Below are 18040 nucleotides of genomic sequence, written 5' to 3'. Positions count from 1 at the left end.
CTATTCGGTACAGCTCTAGCAGGGTGGAAGGAAACACTGTTTGTAAATTTCTTACAAATCCCAATCCAGATAGGTAGTACAGCTGTAGCATGCTAGGGATACTGTGCATTAAATTAGGATAAAACACCTTCCATTTCTAGATTTCTGCAGTGGAAGCTGACTTGGAAATACTTTACTAAAGATCTTTCAGGCCAGAGTAGCATATGTTGCTATAACAGTAGCATAATTGCAGGTATCTTTTTAATACCTGACATGCTTGCATGAAAATCTGAATGTGAAATTTTCTAGATGTTCAAAACTATGAATAACTTTAATAGTTTTGCTTGACTACCCGTATATAGTAGATGTCTTTGAAATCCAGCCAAGTTTGTTTTTTGTGGGTTTTTTTTTTATTTTTTTTTTAATTTTTGGTTTGTTTTTGGTATAACCAAAAATAACAAATTTATCCTCCCAGTAAATTGTAATTAGTATTGCTATCATACTAATCATTTGTGAGTTTAGTCATAAAATTGAGGGAAAACTATTTGAGGCTAACAATGAGGAGTTTTTTTTGTTTTGTTTTTGTTTTTAATTCACTGATCACTTGTCATTCAGCTTTGCTGTTGAATTTGATAGTCATGCTTTTCAATACAGCCTCATCTAATTGTTTTCCTCTGAGCTGCATAAGGAGTTTTAAGAGACATTAAATATTTCAGTTGATCAGTCCCAAAAATCATATAATTTAGGGGCTTCACAGTATTTGCTGATTAAATTCCTTTATTCCATAACAGATTCTGTCTCTCAAGGGTCCTTTTACTAAGGTGTGCACTAATGCCGTTCAGTCCATAGAAATGCAGTGGGCTGCTCAGCATTTAGTGCACGCTAAATCCATTAGCACACTTTAGTAAAAGGGCCCCTTAAAGTTGTAAACTGAGTCCCTGGCATGGTGTGCTGGAGCTTTAGTGTACTGACATAATAAACCGATATTCTCTTAATGTGGATTTGTAAGGACAGGTGTACTGTATTGTGCTTTGTAGCCCATTTTCAACTGTTAGTTCTCGCCGTTCAATGCTAATTATTTCAGCTTGCTTTTGTATTTTAAGCTTGTAAATATTGCAGTCTTTCCCTCGATAGTGTGTATATTTGTCTAGATATGCATTTTGCAGTGAAGCTATTCAGCTTGTCACATGTATAGACTATTGAAATACTGTACTTGCACATCTGACATTTTTGTACATTTTTTTCTAAAGCCGATATTTCATAATAAAATCTTATGAAATCCAGAAACAATTGCTGTTGGTCGTCCTTGGGCAGGCATTTGTGTGTGTTTATTGTACTGTGCTTTAAATTATTAGAGACGTGTATCACATAAGCTTTGAAAGTTGGCAGTGTGAACAAAGGAAAGTGATTGGCTAATGCTTTGATAACAATTTAAATAGTAACATAGTAGATGATGGCAGAAAAAGACCTGCACGGTCCACCCAGTCTGCCCAACAAGATAAACTCACGTGTCATTTTTTGTGTATACCTTACCTTGATTTGTACCTGTCTTTTTCAGGGCACAGACCGTATAAGTCTGCCCAGTACTATCCCCACCTCCCAACCACCTGCCCTGCCTCCCACCACCGGCTCTGGCACAGACCGTATAAATCTGCCCAGCACTATCCCCACCTCCCACCGCCGGCTAAGCTTCTGGGGATCCCTTCCTTCTGAGGATTAGTATGCTTAACTTCAGGAAAACATGTAGCATACTTCCTTCCATGTTTGAAAATTACAGTTGCATGTTGTGGATTAGGTCCTTGGTTTTTGGTAGCACTGTTTAGAGCTGAACACATTTGCATTAACCTGGGTATTTTTCTTATTTTATAGAAAACAAGCCATTTAGCCCATTAAAATGGGAGGCATTTTTTATTTGTGAAATGTAATTCCCTTATTGTTGTAATATTTTGTGTGTGTGTGAGAGAAAGAGACAGTGAGAGTGAGTTGAGAGAGAGTGTGAGTGTGTATGACCATCTCCTCCTGGCTCTCTTCTCTCCAGGTCCATTCCCCTCCATGGGCACCATTTCTCCCCTTCCTGATCAGTCTCCTCCTGTTTTCTCCTCTTTTCCCTTTACTTCCCCTCCATTGGCACCAGCTATCCCCTGCCCTCCATGGGCACCAGATCTCCCCTGCCCTCCATGACCACAGTCTCCCTTGGTTTTTTCATCCCCTATTCCCAGCATCTGTCCCTTTCAAACATCTCTCTCTCTCTCTCTCTCTCTGCCCTCCTTCTACCAGTAATTTTTCCTGCTCTCCTGAATCCCTTACCCCTCCCCGTGGTCCCCTTTCTCTCTCTCTGTTAACTCTCTCTCTGTGAACCTCCCCCCCCCCCCCCCCCCCACCAGTCCACGTTCTCTCTCTCTTCTTATACCTGCTCCTCTCAGCCCTCTGACTTCATCTTTAGTGCTGCAGGCAGAAATCGGAACGCTGACAGGAGCAAGTATAAGGAGAGAGAACCACTGCTGCTGCCTGCAGCCTCTCCGGGCACGCTGCAGTATGCGCACACCTCGTTACTCCTCCGCTTCCGCTTTGACATGGGTTCCCCTCGGCAGCCCCCCGCCTCCGGATGAGGGGAGGGGAAACAGCAGGAGCCGGGTTAAGAAGCGCTCTCGCAGCTCATCGGGGTAGCTCCTGTAAACGACGGACGCAGCACGTCAGTCACTCTTCATTTATATAGTAAGGTGGGATGTCATCCTGGCAGTTAATCACAGAAGGAGTGCTCAGATTCCAGGAGCTCTAGGATATGAGCAGATTGATTATCAATCATTAAATAAAGTAGACATTTGGAGGAGGAATAGTTGTCACCTTTGTAGAATCTGTAACTTATGAGTAACTAACTAGTAGACACTTACTTATTACAGTTGTTTTTAGCAACTGTTGGCTTGTTAAAACTGAATGATCTCATGTTTACAGCCTTAAGCCTTTAAAAATTGGAATCATAGGAGCTGCTTTGGCATTTGTATTTTTTTTTTTGCTTGGATGATCAGAATGAAGACTTAAAATATGCTAGGAGAGAATCTGAGGCTTGCCATTTGAAGATCAAGGTCCATATTTTTTGAAAATTTAATTAATGCTGGCACCTAGTAAATGCCTATGTTACAAACATTTTTACAGCTATGACATTAACATACAGTGGTTCATTTTATATCAAGCACCCTTTAAAAATACCCTCAATATACATAAGAGTCTTAAACTGTGGAGTCATTTTTTTTCTGAATAATTTTTATACATTGATCGTTCTTCCCTCTGTCTTCATTTATTAAGGGGTTGTTGGTTTCTCTGAGAATATGCTTTTCTTCTAAGTACATGCAGTGGATGGGCTTTGCCAGCATTAGTGCACAGCAGCTGTTAGTGTGTCTCAATAAACTGGGGTGGGGGGGGGGTGTGTAAGTGTATAAACCAGCACAAAGACAAAACATTTTAAAAACAGCCACTGACATACCATCGAAAATACCTATAATTAGAAATTTTAAAAGAAAAACTATGAACAACTCAAGACTGCTGTTTCCAAACCTTGCCCAAACTGTGGTGAAAAAAAAACATAACCCTTTTATGAAAGGAGAAAATGTAATACTCTTTGTGCCTCTTGGAGTGAACTGATCCATAATACTGGTTCTGTGAGTGAGAATGCCCTAGATCAATTATGGGCCAATTGTATTTCTCCGTGCAGAAGCTCATAATAGTCATTTATTCTACTTGGGAATATACCATTCTAATCTAATAGCTGGCCTCAAAATATGGAAAATGAGGTCCAGAAATTTGCAACTTAACAGGTGATCTTGAAAAGTATGCCAGTATTTTAAAGCATAACAATAATTGATGACTTAGGCTAAGGTGCGTGCTGATATAAAACAATTGTAATAGACTTTCTCCGAGGACAAGCAGGCTGCTTGTTCTCACGACTGGGTGACGTCCGCGGCAGCCCCCACCAACCGGAAAGAAGCTTCGCGGGACGGTCGGCACGCAGGGCACGCCCACCGCGCATGCGCGGCCGTCTTCCCGCCCGTGCGCGACCGCTCCCGCCAGTTCCTTTTTTTCCGCGCCTGGAGAGAGTCGTGTTTTGCGCTCTCTCTGTTCAGCCGCCGGATCGTTCGATCGCGTTTACGCTGATCGTGCTTTTTCTACCTTTGTTTTTCGGTTTTAGACCGCCCGGTTTCCTTTTAAAAAAAAAAAAAAAGAAACCCTGCGCGTGGGGGACACGCGCTCCCTTTTTTCCCTCGCTTCCAGCGGGGACGCCACATTGCGGCCTAGTGGCCGCTCGGTCGTTTGTTTTTCGTGGTGTGATTTTAGCCACCATTGACGACTTTGACTTCGCCGACGCGATTTTTCCGTCGATGTCCTCGAAGGTCCCGAGTGGATTTAAAAAGTGTGGTCGCTGCGGCCGGCCGATCTCGCAGACCGACACCCACGCTTGGTGCCTCCAGTGCCTCGGGCCGGAGCACAATCTCAAGTCGTGTTCTTTGTGTCTCGGTCTCCGGAAACGGACTCAGGTTGCGAGGCAAGTTCTGCGGGACCGTCTTTTTGGAACTTGCGCCGGCCCCTCGACGTCGACCTCGAAGGCATCGGTATTGACGCCCGGCCCTTCGGTACCGGTATCGATGCCCGAGACTTCGGCACCGATGGCAGCGACCCCAGGAGAACAGGTCCCGTCGGCCCGCCGGTCCTCCGGTGAGAGTGGGGAGAGGCCGCGTGGGCAGTCGGCCCCGGTCACGCCCTCAGCTCGTGGGCCGCGGGACCGAACCCTGTCTGACCCGGTACCTCGAGACCGAGGGGGATCGACCTCCTCCTCCTCCATGCCCTCCGGCGCCGGTGACGTGCATCGGAAGAAGGACAAGAAGCGTCGTCACCGGTCGCCTTCGGTGCATCCCGATGTCGGAGAGGGGACGCCGCCGAAGCGTCATCGTCGTGAGGAGAGGTCTCCGTCGGTTGTGGAGGTACCGACGCGTCGGGGTTCCGGCACCTCGGTGCCGTCTCCTGGCCCCCAGCAGCTTCCGGCACCGACACCCTTACCGGCCCCACCGCCTTTCCCGGCAGCGGGCCTGGACGAGTGCCTCAGAGCCATCCTTCCGGGGATCCTGGAAGGGCTGATGCGCCAGGCTGTGCCGGCGCCGGGGGTGCTTGCGCCCTCGGCGCCGATGACTGTGGCGCCGGCGAGCTCTAGCCCGGCGCCGGGGCTGTCGACACCGCCGCCGCTTGCGGTGCCGGTCTCGACCGCCACGCAGGTGGAGTCCCCGTCGACGTCGATGGAGGGAGCTCCGTCCCCGCCGGCGCGGGAGTCCACCGCTCGACGACACCGAGACCTCGGTGCCTCGACGTCGAGCCGGGCCCGGTACAGGACTGAGCTACATGAGCTAATGTCCGATACCGAGGATGAGGACTCGTGGGGGGAAGAGGAGGACCCTAGATATTTCTCCTCAGAGGAGTCTACGGGCCTTCCCTCGGACCCCACGCCTTCACCGGAGAGGAAGCTCTCACCTCCTGAGAGTCTCTCCTTTGCCTCCTTTGTGCGGGATATGTCTATCAGCATTCCCTTCCCCGTGGTCTCTGTGGAAGAGCCGAGGGCCGAGATGCTCGAGGTCCTCGACTATCCATCACCACCTAGAGAGTCCTCCACGGTGCCGCTGCACAATGTCCTGAAGGAGACGCTGCTCCGGAACTGGGTGCGACCATTAACTAACCCCACCATTCCCAAGAAAGCAGAGTCCCAGTACAGGATCCACTCTGACCCAGAGCTCATGCGGCCCCAATTGCCCCATGACTCAGCGGTCGTGGATTCTGCTCTCAAGAGGGCACGGAGTTCGAGGGATACCGCCTCGGCGCCCCCGGGGCGGGAGTCTCGCACTCTGGACTCGTTTGGGAGGAAGGCCTACCAATCCTCCATGCTCGTGACCCGCATCCAGTCATACCTGCTCTATATGAGCATCCACATGCGGACCTATGTGCAACAGCTGGCGGACCTGGTCGAGAAGCTCCCGCCGGAGCAGTCCAGGCCTTATCAGGAGGTGGTCAGGCAGCTGAAGGCGTGCAGAAAGTTCCTGTCCAGGGGTATTTTTGACACCTGTGACGTGGCATCTCGTGCTGCGGCCCAAGGTATAGTGATGCGCAGGCTCTCATGGCTGCGTGCCTCTGACCTGGACAACCGCACCCAGCAGAGACTGGCTGACGTCCCTTGCCGGGGGGATAACATTTTCGGTGAGAAGGTCGAGCAGATGGTGGACCAACTGCATCAGCGGGAAACCGCTCTCGACAAGCTCTCCCACCGGGCGCCTTCAGCATCCACCTCTACAGGTGGACGTTTTTCCCGGGCCCGGCAGGCTGCACCCTATTCTTTTGCGAAGCGTAGGTACAACCAGCCGGCCCGAAGGCCTCGTCAGGCACAGGGACAGCCCCAGCGCGCTCGTTCTCGTCAACAGCGTGCGCCTAAGCAGCCCCCTGCGCCTCCACAGCAAAAGCCGGGGACGGGCTTTTGACTGGATCCACGGGAACATAGCCGCCCTACAAGTGTCCGTACCGGACGATCTGCCGGTCGGAGGGAGGTTAAAATTCTTTCACCAAAGGTGGCCTCTCATAACCTCCGACCAGTGGGTTCTCCAAATAGTGCGGTGCGGATACGCCCTGAATTTGGCCTCCCTGCCTCCAAATTGTCCCCCGGGAGCTCAGTCTTTCAGCTCCCATCACAAGCAGGTACTTGCAGAGGAACTCTCCGCCCTTCTCAGCGCCAATGCGGTCGAGCCCGTACCACCCGGGCAGGAAGGGCAGGGATTCTATTCCAGGTACTTCCTTGTGGAAAAGAAAACAGGGGGGATGCGTCCCATCCTAGACCTGAGAGGCCTGAACAAATTCCTGGTCAAAGAAAAGTTCAGGATGCTTTCCTTGGGCACCCTTCTGCCAATGATTCAGAAAAACGATTGGCTATGTTCCCTGGATTTAAAGGACGCATATACTCACATACCGATACTGCCAGCTCACAGACAGTATCTCAGATTCCGCCTGGGCGCACGGCACTTTCAGTATTGTGTGCTGCCCTTTGGGCTCGCCTCTGCCCCACGAGTGTTTACCAAGTGCCTCGTGGTGGTAGCGGCCTACCTACGCAAGCTGGGAGTGCACGTGTTCCCATATCTCGACGATTGGCTGGTCAAGAACACCTCGGAGGCAGGAGCCCTCCGGTCCATGCAGTGCACTATTCAACTTCTGGAGCTGCTGGGGTTTGTGATAAATTACCCAAAGTCCCATCTCCAGCCAACTCAGTCTCTGGAATTCATAGGAGCGCTGCTGAATTCCCAGACGGCTCAGGCCTACCTTCCCGAAGCGAGGGCCACCACCCTCTTGGCCCTGGCTTCGCAGACCAGAGCGTCCCAGCAGATCACAGCTCGGCAGATGTTGAGACTTCTGGGTCATATGGCCTCCACAGTTCATGTGACTCCCATGGCTCGTCTTCACATGAGATCTGCTCAATGGACCCTAGCTTCCCAGTGGTTCCAAGCCACCGGGAATCTAGAAGATGTCATCCGCCTCTCCACCAGTTGCCGCACTTCACTGCTCTGGTGGACCATCCGGACCAATTTGACCCTGGGACGTCCATTCCAAATTCCGCAGCCCGGGAAAGTGCTGACGACGGATGCATCTCGCCTGGGGTGGGGAGCCCATGTCGATGGGCTTCACACCCAGGGTCTGTGGTCCCTCCAGGAAAAGGATCTGCAGATCAACCTCCTGGAGCTCCGAGCGATCTGGAACGCACTGAAGGCTTTCAGAGATCGGCTGTCCTGCCAAATTATCCAAATTCGGACAGACAATCAGGTTGCAATGTATTACGTCAACAAGCAGGGGGGCACCGGATCTCGCCCCCTGTGCCAGGAGGCCGTCGGGATGTGGCGTTGGGCGTGTCGGTTCGGCATGCTCCTCCAAGCCACGTACCTGGCAGGCGTAAACAACAGTCTGGCCGACAGACTGAGCAGAGTCATGCAACCGCACGAGTGGTCGCTCCATGCCAGAGTGGTACGCAAGGTCTTCCGAGCGTGGGGCACCCCCTCGGTGGACCTTTTCGCCTCTCAGACCAACCACAAGCTGCCTCTGTTCTGTTCCATACTTCAGGCACACGGCAGGCTAGCGTCGGATGCCTTTCTCCTCCATTGGGGGACCGACCTCCTGTATGCTTATCCTCCCATACCTTTGGTGGGGAAGACCTTACTGAAGCTCAAGCAAGACCGCGGCACCATGATTCTGATAGCGCCCTTTTGGCCCCGTCAGATCTGGTTCCCTCTTCTTCTGGAGTTGTCCTCAGAAGAACCGTGGAGATTGGAGTGTTTTCCGACTCTCATTTCCCAGAACGACGGAGCGTTACTGCACCCCAACCTTCAGTCTCTGGCTCTCACGGCCTGGATGTTGAGGGCGTAGACTTCACTGCGTTGGGTCTGTCTGAGGGTGTCTCCCGGGTCTTACTTGCCTCTAGGAAGGATTCCACTAAAAAGAGTTACTTTTTCAAGTGGAGGAGGTTTGTCGTGTGGTGTGAGAGCAAAGCCCTAGAACCTCGTTCTTGCCCTGCACAGAACCTGCTTGAATACCTTCTGCACTTATCAGAGTCTGGCCTCAAGACCAACTCAGTAAGGAATCACCTTAGTGCGATTAGTGCTTACCATTATCGTGTGGAAGGTAAAGCCATCTCTGGAGAGCCTTTAGTCGTTCGATTCATGAGAGGCTTGCTTTTGTCAAAGCCCCCTATCAAGCCTCCTACTGTGTCATGGGATCTCAACGTCGTCCTCACCCAGCTGATGAAACCTCCTTTTGAGCCACTGAATACCTGCCATCTGAAGTACTTGACCTGGAAGGTCATTTTCTTGGTGGCAGTTACTTCAGCTCGTAGGGTCAGTGAGCTTCAAGCCCTAGTAGCTCATGCTCCATATACCAAATTTCATCACAACAGAGTAGTGCTCCGCACTCACCCAAAGTTCCTGCCGAAGGTGGTGTCGGAGTTCCATCTTAACCAGTCAATTGTCTTGCCAACATTCTTCCCCAGGCCGCATACCCGCCCTGCTGAACGTCAGTTGCACACATTGGACTGCAAGAGAGCATTGGCCTTCTACTTGGAGCGGACACAGCCCCACAGACAGTCCGCCCAATTGTTTGTTTCTTTCGACCCTAACAGGCTAGGGGTCGCTGTCGGGAAACGCACCATCTCTAATTGGCTAGCAGATTGCATTTCCTTCACTTACGCCCAGGCTGGGCTGACTCTTGAGGGTCATGTCACGGCTCATAGTGTTAGAGCCATGGCAGCGTCAGTGGCCCACTTGAAGTCAGCCACTATTGAAGAGATTTGCAAGGCTGCGACGTGGTCATCTGTCCACACATTCACATCACATTACTGCCTCCAGCAGGATACCCGACGCGACAGTCGGTTCGGGCAGTCGGTGCTGCAGAATCTGTTTGGGGTGTAAATCCAACTCCACCCTCCAGGACCCGAATTTATTCTGGTCAGGCTGCACTCTCAGTTAGTTGTTCTTCGTAGGTCAATTTCTGTTGTTTCCTCGCCGTTGCGAGGTTCCATTGACCTGGGTTCTTGTTTTGAGTGAGCCTGAGAGCTAGGGATACCCCAGTCGTGAGAACAAGCAGCCTGCTTGTCCTCGGAGAAAGGGTATGATACATACCTGTAGCAGGTGTTCTCCGAGGACAGCAGGCTGATTGTTCTCACCTACCCTCCCTCCTACCCTTTGGAGTTGTGTGTTTCATCTTTTGCTAGTCATTCAACTGGCGGGAGCGGTCGCGCACGGGCGGGAAGACGGCCGCGCATGCGCGGTGGGCGTGCCCTGCGTGCCGACCGTCCCGCGAAGCTTCTTTCCGGTTGGTGGGGGCTGCCGCGGACGTCACCCAGTCGTGAGAACAATCAGCCTGCTGTCCTCGGAGAACACCTGCTACAGGTATGTATCATACCCTAACCATTCTGTTTAGCACAGGCCTGAGGTCTTCAGCCCCTGTCCTTGAGGGCTGCCAGCAGGTTAGGTTTTCAAGATACTCATAAGCATCAGAGAGACTTTCTTATGAATGTACACGAGAGAGATTTGAAAATCTACTACTTCTACTTTATTCAAATCTGTTATGAGCACTGTTAACAGATTTGAATAAAGTAGTAGTAGACTTGCAAATCTCTTTCGTGTATATTCATAAGAAAGATCCTGAAAACCTGACCTCAAGGACTGGGAATGAATAACACTAGCATTAGGCCCTTGAACCACCATGGAGGCATTAAGATTCCAAAGTGTTGGAGTTTCCAATATTCCTTATCTAACTTTTCTGTTGATTTACTGATTTCCACCATAATTATTTCCGATCTGACGAAGAAGGGCAACCTTCGAAAGCTAATCAAGAAATGTACTAAGTTATGTCCAATAAAAAAGGTATCTTATTTTCTTTTTCATGTTTTATTTTGTTTCTATTGATCACCATAATTCAGTATGTCAGGTAGGCAAAACCATTTACTCACCCTAAAATTGATTTTTAAGATATTAGGTCATCTAGACAAATACAGATAACAGGTACTTTATATTCCACCTGTACCTTTAAAAGATCTAGATTGATTACAGTATTGTAACTAGTCATACCTAGGATGCATACATAATATAAATATTTATCATAACGTTGCCATTCAAGGACTCAGGAAAAAACTGATCAAATCATTTGAGCAAGGGGATACATTAGAGAGTGAGGAACTCTGGGGAAAGCCAACATCTTAAACTCCTAAGATTAGGGGAGGCGCTAATTGCTCAGTTTTTAAATTCTTTCCGTAACAGAAAAGACTAAATCCAATCAGTGACTTCACCTGACAACTGTAGCTGTCAAGTAATAATGGCATAGTGGACTGAGTCAGAGGCACTTGAGAGGTCTAACAGTAGTTAGAGCAACGGGTCCTGATTCAGCTGACACAGGATATTTCTTGCCATGACCAGGATGGATGCTTTGCTGCAACCTTCATGTAATCCTGCTACAAATCCTCACTGCTTTTCAAAAAAGTGGCAGTCTGAAGGGGGATATCCACAATTGCTACAGAGAATTGGATCAAAGTATATATTTATGTAATAGATTTTTTTTTTCCAAACATGCTGGTAGGCAAAGGGAGCATCACCAGATCTTGGAGCTAGCACAGTACTTTATTAGGGCTTTCATTTTGTGTCTGAGGAAAGTGTTTGCAAAAGTCTTGTCTACAGTTCTGAATGTGTTAAAGTAACATTTTTTTTCACTTATGTACCCACCATACTATACACCTGCAATCCAAAATTGTTATAGCAATATTCAAAAAGTATAGTATGAGATACCAAAAAACCTTGATTGCCTAAGTCTTCACACCCCCTGACTTAGTGCTTTGTGGAAACCTCTTGTATAGTAGTAAGTTACAAGCAACTGACTTCACACAGTGTAGTGGTGCAGCTTTTGCCCATTTTTTTTTTTTTTTTTTTTTTTGCAGAGTATCTCAAGCTGTTAGGTTAGCTGGGAATTGTCCGTGGACTACAGTCTTCAAGTGCTTTTACAGATTTTTTTATGTTTCCTGCCGTTTAACTGTGCCACTCGATTTTTTTTTTTTTAATTCTTTATTTATAATTTTTAACAATCATAATACACATATGAATGATAATACACAAATCAGAAAAATCTACTATCAGAGAAAAAGAAAATTTACAGTCAATTATTCAAAATTTTCTACTATCAACCACCATATAGGTAATTGATCCAAGAAAAGAAATATCATACTTAATAATTAAGCAACAAAGAAATAATCAAAATCAAAAAGTAGCTTAATTCCCGAATGGTTCACTCAAGCCTGCCATACAGTGTTACATATGTGACTAAACCTGTACATTGACCTCTTCTCTGCTTATAAGAAAATCCTCTAACTGCTTAGGGTCAAAAAATTGATATTGTTTAGACTGAAATTTAATTCTACATATGCAGGGAAATCTCAACAGAAAATCAGCACCAATTGCCTGTGCCCTTGGTCGTAACAACAAGAACATCCTACATATCTTTTGAGTTTCCCTGGACAAGTCCGGAAAAACTCTAACTTTTGAACCTAAAAACAGAGAATCCAAATGTCCTAGGGAAAGTTTGAGTACTGCATCCCTATCTATTTCCAACGCAAAGGTTACCAGCAAAGTTGTTCTCTGTGTAATAACCTCAAGAGAAGACTCAAGGAATGAAGTGAGATTCATTGCTCCTTGTCCTTGTAAATTTTTTGATGGCGTACCACCAGCTTGAAGATAAGCTGCCACTCGAGGATTTTTACTAAGCCTCTCGGTACGTTTGCTTTGTGTTTTACACAAAAGTGGCTCTTCTCCCCTGTCCTGCCTCTGTGGTAAGGGAACATGTTTCTCTTGTTTTTAAACAAACCTGCCAGTCCCTGTTGCTGCAAAGCATTCTCATAATGTAATGCTTCCCTCCCCCCCCCCCCCCCCCCCAAAACAAGCTTTCTTTTCTGTAGGGGAAGTTAAGACTGCAGGTCTATTTTGGTGATCAAACGATAGTCTTATAACAATCCTTTTTGTAGTGGTCCTAAATCCAAATGGGTGCCATGGGAATTCTCGGTGCTTCACTTATTGCATTTCAGAAATTGGTTCTGAAAGATCTGAGACATGTTGAACATACGTTGGAAGCCACATTTTCTAATCTCACTAGATTTCAGAGGACTCTGTTGCAGGAGTTGGCATCAAACACCTCCCTTGTCATCCAGAGAGCTGACAAGGGGAGTGCAATAGCAGTGATGGATCGATCACAGTATCTGGTGGAAAGCAGAGCAGCAGTTAATGGACCCAGAGTTTTACAGGCCCTTGCCCTCTAATCCCATAGTTGAATTGCAAAATCGGATTACCTCATGTGTATCTCGGATGACCCAGGAAAGGGACTTTATCAAGTAAGGAATGTAAGTTGTTAAGTAGGGAGTTTCCCAAAATTCTGTACATATATTTCATGCCTAAAATACATAAGTCCCTCTTAATTCCTTTGGGTCGCCCAATTGTGTCTGGAAGGGGTTCGGTTTTGGAGCCCCTGTTACAGTATGAAGATATTTGAAACCTTTTTGTGACCAAAGCAAAATCTTACGTTTGGGATTCAGTGCATTTTATACAAATGCTAGAAGATTTGAAGCTCGCTGAACATGACGGTGTTAGATTGGTAACGCTGGGTGTAGTAGCTTTATATACTAATATATCCCAGGGGTAGGCTTTGGAGGTAGCTAATCGTTATTTAGCATTGGCTCCTATTTCTTCAGATAAAACTCAAGTGTTAAATCGGTTGTTGCGTTTTGTTATCTGTAATCATTGAGTTTGAAAAAAGTTTTTTTTATTCAAGTAAAGAGTAGCCATGGAGGCGACTGTAGTACCTTCTATAGCTTGCTTATTTATGCCACAATTTGAAGAGTCTGTAGTGTACAACTGAGTGTTTGAGGATCACATACTCATGTGGAAACGTTTCATAGATGGCATAATCATGATTTGGAAGGGTCCAGATGAAGTATTAAGCAAGTTTATTGAGTATGTTAAGCAAATCCACATATTACGTTTGCTAGAAATATAAGTACATCAGAAATTTAATTTTTAATCCTCCCTTAAGTCACAGAGCTTTGTTTGCCAAGTACTGGGACCTCCTCTCCCGTCTCATGGAGCCCCCCCCCTCCCCCCAGTTCTTTCAGGTTATCAGATGGTACTTGTCATGAGCTAAGTAAAACGTGCATAACCATAAGTCTACTTCAGTTTCTAAATTCCTTGTTTGTTTTGTTTTGGGGGGCAGATCTGTGCACAAAAGATGTGTGCCTCCCATATTCAGAGGCCCTCTTAAGGAAACAGTGTATAATAGAATGCTAGAGTGCCTAATTTGATTCTGCCCAGGAAAAATGAATGAAGAAAGCAAAAGCATCCTTGATCCCATGGTCCTCTTTCTTCCCTTTGTCTTGTTTGGATTTCTCTCAAAAAAAAAAAAGACATTTAACAAATACAACTTACACCTGGCTTTAGCCATATTTAATTTAGGTCCATTTGTCCCTGTAGCCTATCATGAGGAAGTGTTTACATCAACCTAAGGAATTTTGCAAAACGTATCTTCCCTTACCTTTTTTCAGGTTCCTTGGTGAGAAACTCCAGTCATTTCAGCAGTAGTACAGGCAGAAGGTGTTCAGGATTCCAGATGAGCTCCATTTTGCAAATCTGAAGAATCAGTGACAAGAAGAGTACAGATAATACAAAGTTACACAATCCAAGAGAGAAAAATGTAGAATATACGAATTCCTATGTACCTGCCATTTTGTCTCTGATTAGCAAAGGAACAGATTTCATTTTATAGAATTTCTACATAAGACTTCTCTGAGCTTTCTCTTCCCTTCAGCTCTGAGCAGGGAGACAATACAATTTTTCCATCACATATATCATTCCTGCCTACATATATTTTGACCTTGGCTAGGTAAGGCTACTTTAGCCAATACACATAATGTACAGAAAAATCCAGTTCTCATTTCTTTTATGTTTAATGCCTGAGTCAACTGAGTTATGAAATTCATATTCGCATTGTCCTAATATCCTGAAAATTGAATGGGATATCATGTTATCTATAGTGAATTTGCACATGAGCGTTTCATTAAGCGAAGACCTGGTATAGCCATATTTTTTGTGTGCATCAGTTTTTTGTTTTTTTTTTTATATATTGAAAAACTGGTCATGAGATCACTAAGGGGGTCCTCTTACAAAGACATGCTAAAAAAAAATGGTGTGAACTACTTTTAGCGTGTGATTTTCCCATGTGCTCAGGCCACCTCTTAGCATGTCTGCCAAAAAGCCAAATTTCTATTTTCAACAATAATGGTCAGGCGCCAAGTCCAAAATTAGCGCCTGGCCGTTTACCTTGTGAGCCCTTACTGCCTCCTGTTTACTTGGTGGTAAAAGGTTCACACACTAACCCCCACAGTAATCATGGCAATGTGGCTGTACTGCCAGTTACTGCCAGGAATTCCCCCCCCCCCCCCCCCCCCCCGGTAGAAAATAGAAAATTATTTTCTACCACAGGAAATTGCACTCTCCAACTTCAGAACTACTGCCGAGCTCCTGCGGTGCCCCAGCAGTAGGGCCAATTTGACGCACAGTAGCCCTACCACGGCTTTGTAAAAAGGCTCGTAAGGTAGGTAAAGCAATCACTGACGTGTACCTGTGTTTGGAATACTATTATAGCTCAGTGGTTCCCAAACATGGTCCTGTCTGGTTTTCAGGATCTCCACAATTAATATTTATGAGAGAGATTTGCGTGCAGTGAAGTATGTTCCTCCAGCATGAAATAAGAAATTGATAGAACTGTGAGAGCTCTTGTGTTCAGCTGGCTGCGGTGTTTAATAAGCTGGGTCCAGATTTTACATTTAGTATGTCCAACATTAATTTTCTTACAAGGACAATTAATAATGTAAACCACGTAAGCTGAGTCACATGTGGTATTGTACTGTAATTTATACTCTCTGGGGGTAATGAGGCATATCCATGTAGTACTTGTAAAAGATAAACAGCAATAATCACAATGTCCACAAAGTTGATGTTTGCCCTCCCTTTTCACAGTGTTCTGAGATGCAATTGATTTAACCACAGAATCCCTTATATTATGGGCTTGAGTGTAGGCGATGTATGCCTTTCTTGAAAAACTGAATATAGTGGAAGAAACATGTCAATATTGGTATCGGATATAAGCTATTTTGGGGGCAATGTGGAAAAACTTAGTGCAAACTTGTTTATCTGGTTGTGGCTGAAGGCCCTTTCCCAGCAATAGATTTTAATTAGCAATCTGGCTGTCAAATATACACACTTCACAACAGAATATGGGTATCCATGAGATTAAAAACTTCTTTAGTTCAACAACTTGATGTTCAAACTGAGTATGTTACAGTATAATACTACATTTAAAAAGGTGGAAGAAAAGCCACATGAGGTGAAATAGGCTATTGTATCCAAATGAATATATGTCAAAAAATGGGAAAGAAAGATAAGAAACAACCAAACCAAAAGTGGCGAGTTGGGTTCAAGCAAATTCAAAACCAGAAACACCCACTCAAAAATATAGCAACAACAAATACAACCAAAGCTTATCTTAATCAAATAAGTGCAGAACGTCTGATGAGGGCCAGCATTTCAAATGACTGCATCCAGGAAGTTGGTTAACCATATACTTAAAAAAATGACGCTAAGAAACTCTTACCTCTCACACCATTCAAAGGTCTTTACATGGGCCATACTTTGAACATTGTGAGAGTTAAGAGTTTCTTAGTATGCTAAGCACATCAGTGCATATTCTCTAACCTTGACATGTCTCCCCCCCATGCGTTCCTTGAGTGGGAGCCAGTGAAGTTTCTCTCTTAGGGGTTTTGCACTTTAATATTTAGCTTTTCCAAATATGAGTCTGGCTGCGGTATTCTGAGCTGTTTGGAGTTTTTTTGATAGTTCTTTGCAGCCTGCATACAGTGCGTTGCAGTAGTCCAGATGACTTATTACCATTGACTGTACCAGGGAATGGAAGATGTATATCGGGAAGAAAGGTTTTACTCTTTTGAGTTTCCACATGGAGTGGAACATTTTTTTCGTTGTATTCTTCACGTGGGTATCGAGTGTGAGGTTTCGATCAATGGTAACGCCAAGAATTTTCAGATTTTGTGAGATGGGGAGAGAACAGTATGGTGTAGTTATGGTGGAGTAATTGTTTGTGTTGTGTTGAGAAGTGAGTACAAGGCATTGTGGTTTTTTCTGCGTTGAGTTTTAGCTGGAATGCATCCTACTACTACTACTATTTAGCATTTCTATAGCGCTACAAGGCATACGCAGCGCTGCACAAACATAGAAGAAAGACAGTCCCTGCTCAAAGAGCTTACAATCTAATAGACAAAAAATAAAGTAATCAAATCAATTAATGTGAACAGGAAGGAAGAGAGGAGGGTAGGTGGAGGCGAGTGGTTACGAGTCAAAAACAATGTTAAAGAGGTGGGCTTTCAGTCTAGATTTAAAGGTGGCCAAGGATGGGGCAAGACGTAGGGGCTCAGGAAGTTTATTCCAGGCGTAGGGTGCAGTGAGACAGAAGGCGCGAAGTCTGGAGTTGGCAGTAGTGGAGAAGGGAACCCAGGAGTGCATGATTTGGAGGCTTTGGTTGATTTCGTTGGTGATTTCGTTTAGATCATGTTTGAACAGGATGTAGATCGTGACATCGTCTGCTTATATGTAGGGGTTGAGATTCTGATTGGCTCGAAGTCTGGCTAAAGGTATCATCATTAGGTTGAAGAGAGTTGGTGAGAGGGGGGGATCCTTGGGGAACTCCACATTCAGGTATCCATGGGGGTGATATGTCCGCGTTCGTTGTTACTTGGTATGATCTTGTGGTCAGGAATCCTTTGAGCCATTTGGGAACTGTACTTCCTACTCCGAAGTATTCTAGTATGTGTAATAGTATACCATGATTAACCACATCGAAGGCGCTGGACGTGTCGAATTGTAGGAAGAGTATGTTGTTGCCAGTTGCTATTGCTTGTTTGAATGCGTTCATCGCGGACACTAGTTCAGTTTCGGTGCTGTGATTTGACCGAAATCCAGATTGAGACTCATGCAGGATTGAGTGTTTGTTTAGGTATTCATTGAGTTTCATCACTATTTTCTCCATGAGTTTGGTTATGAGTGGAATAGATTCTACTGGGCGATAATTGGTTAGGTCCATTGTACTTTTCTTAGCATCTTTTGGTAGCAGAGTGAGTAGGATATTTCCTTTATCCGTGGGAAAGAGACCATTTTGAAGCCTGTGGTTTATATGCTTCATGAGGTCTTTTTTTAATTGTTTGGGGGCGGATCTTATTAGGCTAGTAGGGCAAATGTCTAGTTTGCATTGTGACTTAGAGTATTTTCCGAGCCATTGTGAGATTTCATCTAACGAAATCGTGTCAAAGTTGGTCCATGTTAGATCTGCTGGGCATTCCCCAGGTTTTTGGTCTAGACATTCAAGGATGCTTGTGTATTCGGTGATATTGGTAGGTATCATT

At 45.8% G+C, this 18040-nt stretch overlaps 1 long non-coding RNA gene across 1 annotated transcript in view; it reads right to left on the bottom strand.

Annotated features, from left to right (window-relative positions):
* Positions 1-12489: 12489 nt before the first annotated feature.
* The window catches only part of LOC115467860, an 83908-nt gene continuing 78357 nt past the window's right edge, over positions 12490-18040 (bottom strand). The window contains exons 2-3 of the long non-coding RNA XR_003941774.1: positions 14104-14198; positions 12490-12778 (exon numbers count right to left, since the gene is read on the bottom strand). This is a non-coding gene — a long non-coding RNA (uncharacterized LOC115467860). The remainder of the gene's footprint in view (positions 12779-14103; positions 14199-18040) is intronic.

The sequence above is a fragment of the Microcaecilia unicolor genome, chromosome 4 (assembly GCF_901765095.1).
Source record: "Microcaecilia unicolor chromosome 4, aMicUni1.1, whole genome shotgun sequence".
Classification (NCBI taxonomy): domain Eukaryota; kingdom Metazoa; phylum Chordata; class Amphibia; order Gymnophiona; family Siphonopidae; genus Microcaecilia; species Microcaecilia unicolor.
The sequence above is the reverse complement of the archived record's forward strand: the minus strand, read 5'-3'. Positions and strand labels throughout refer to the sequence as shown.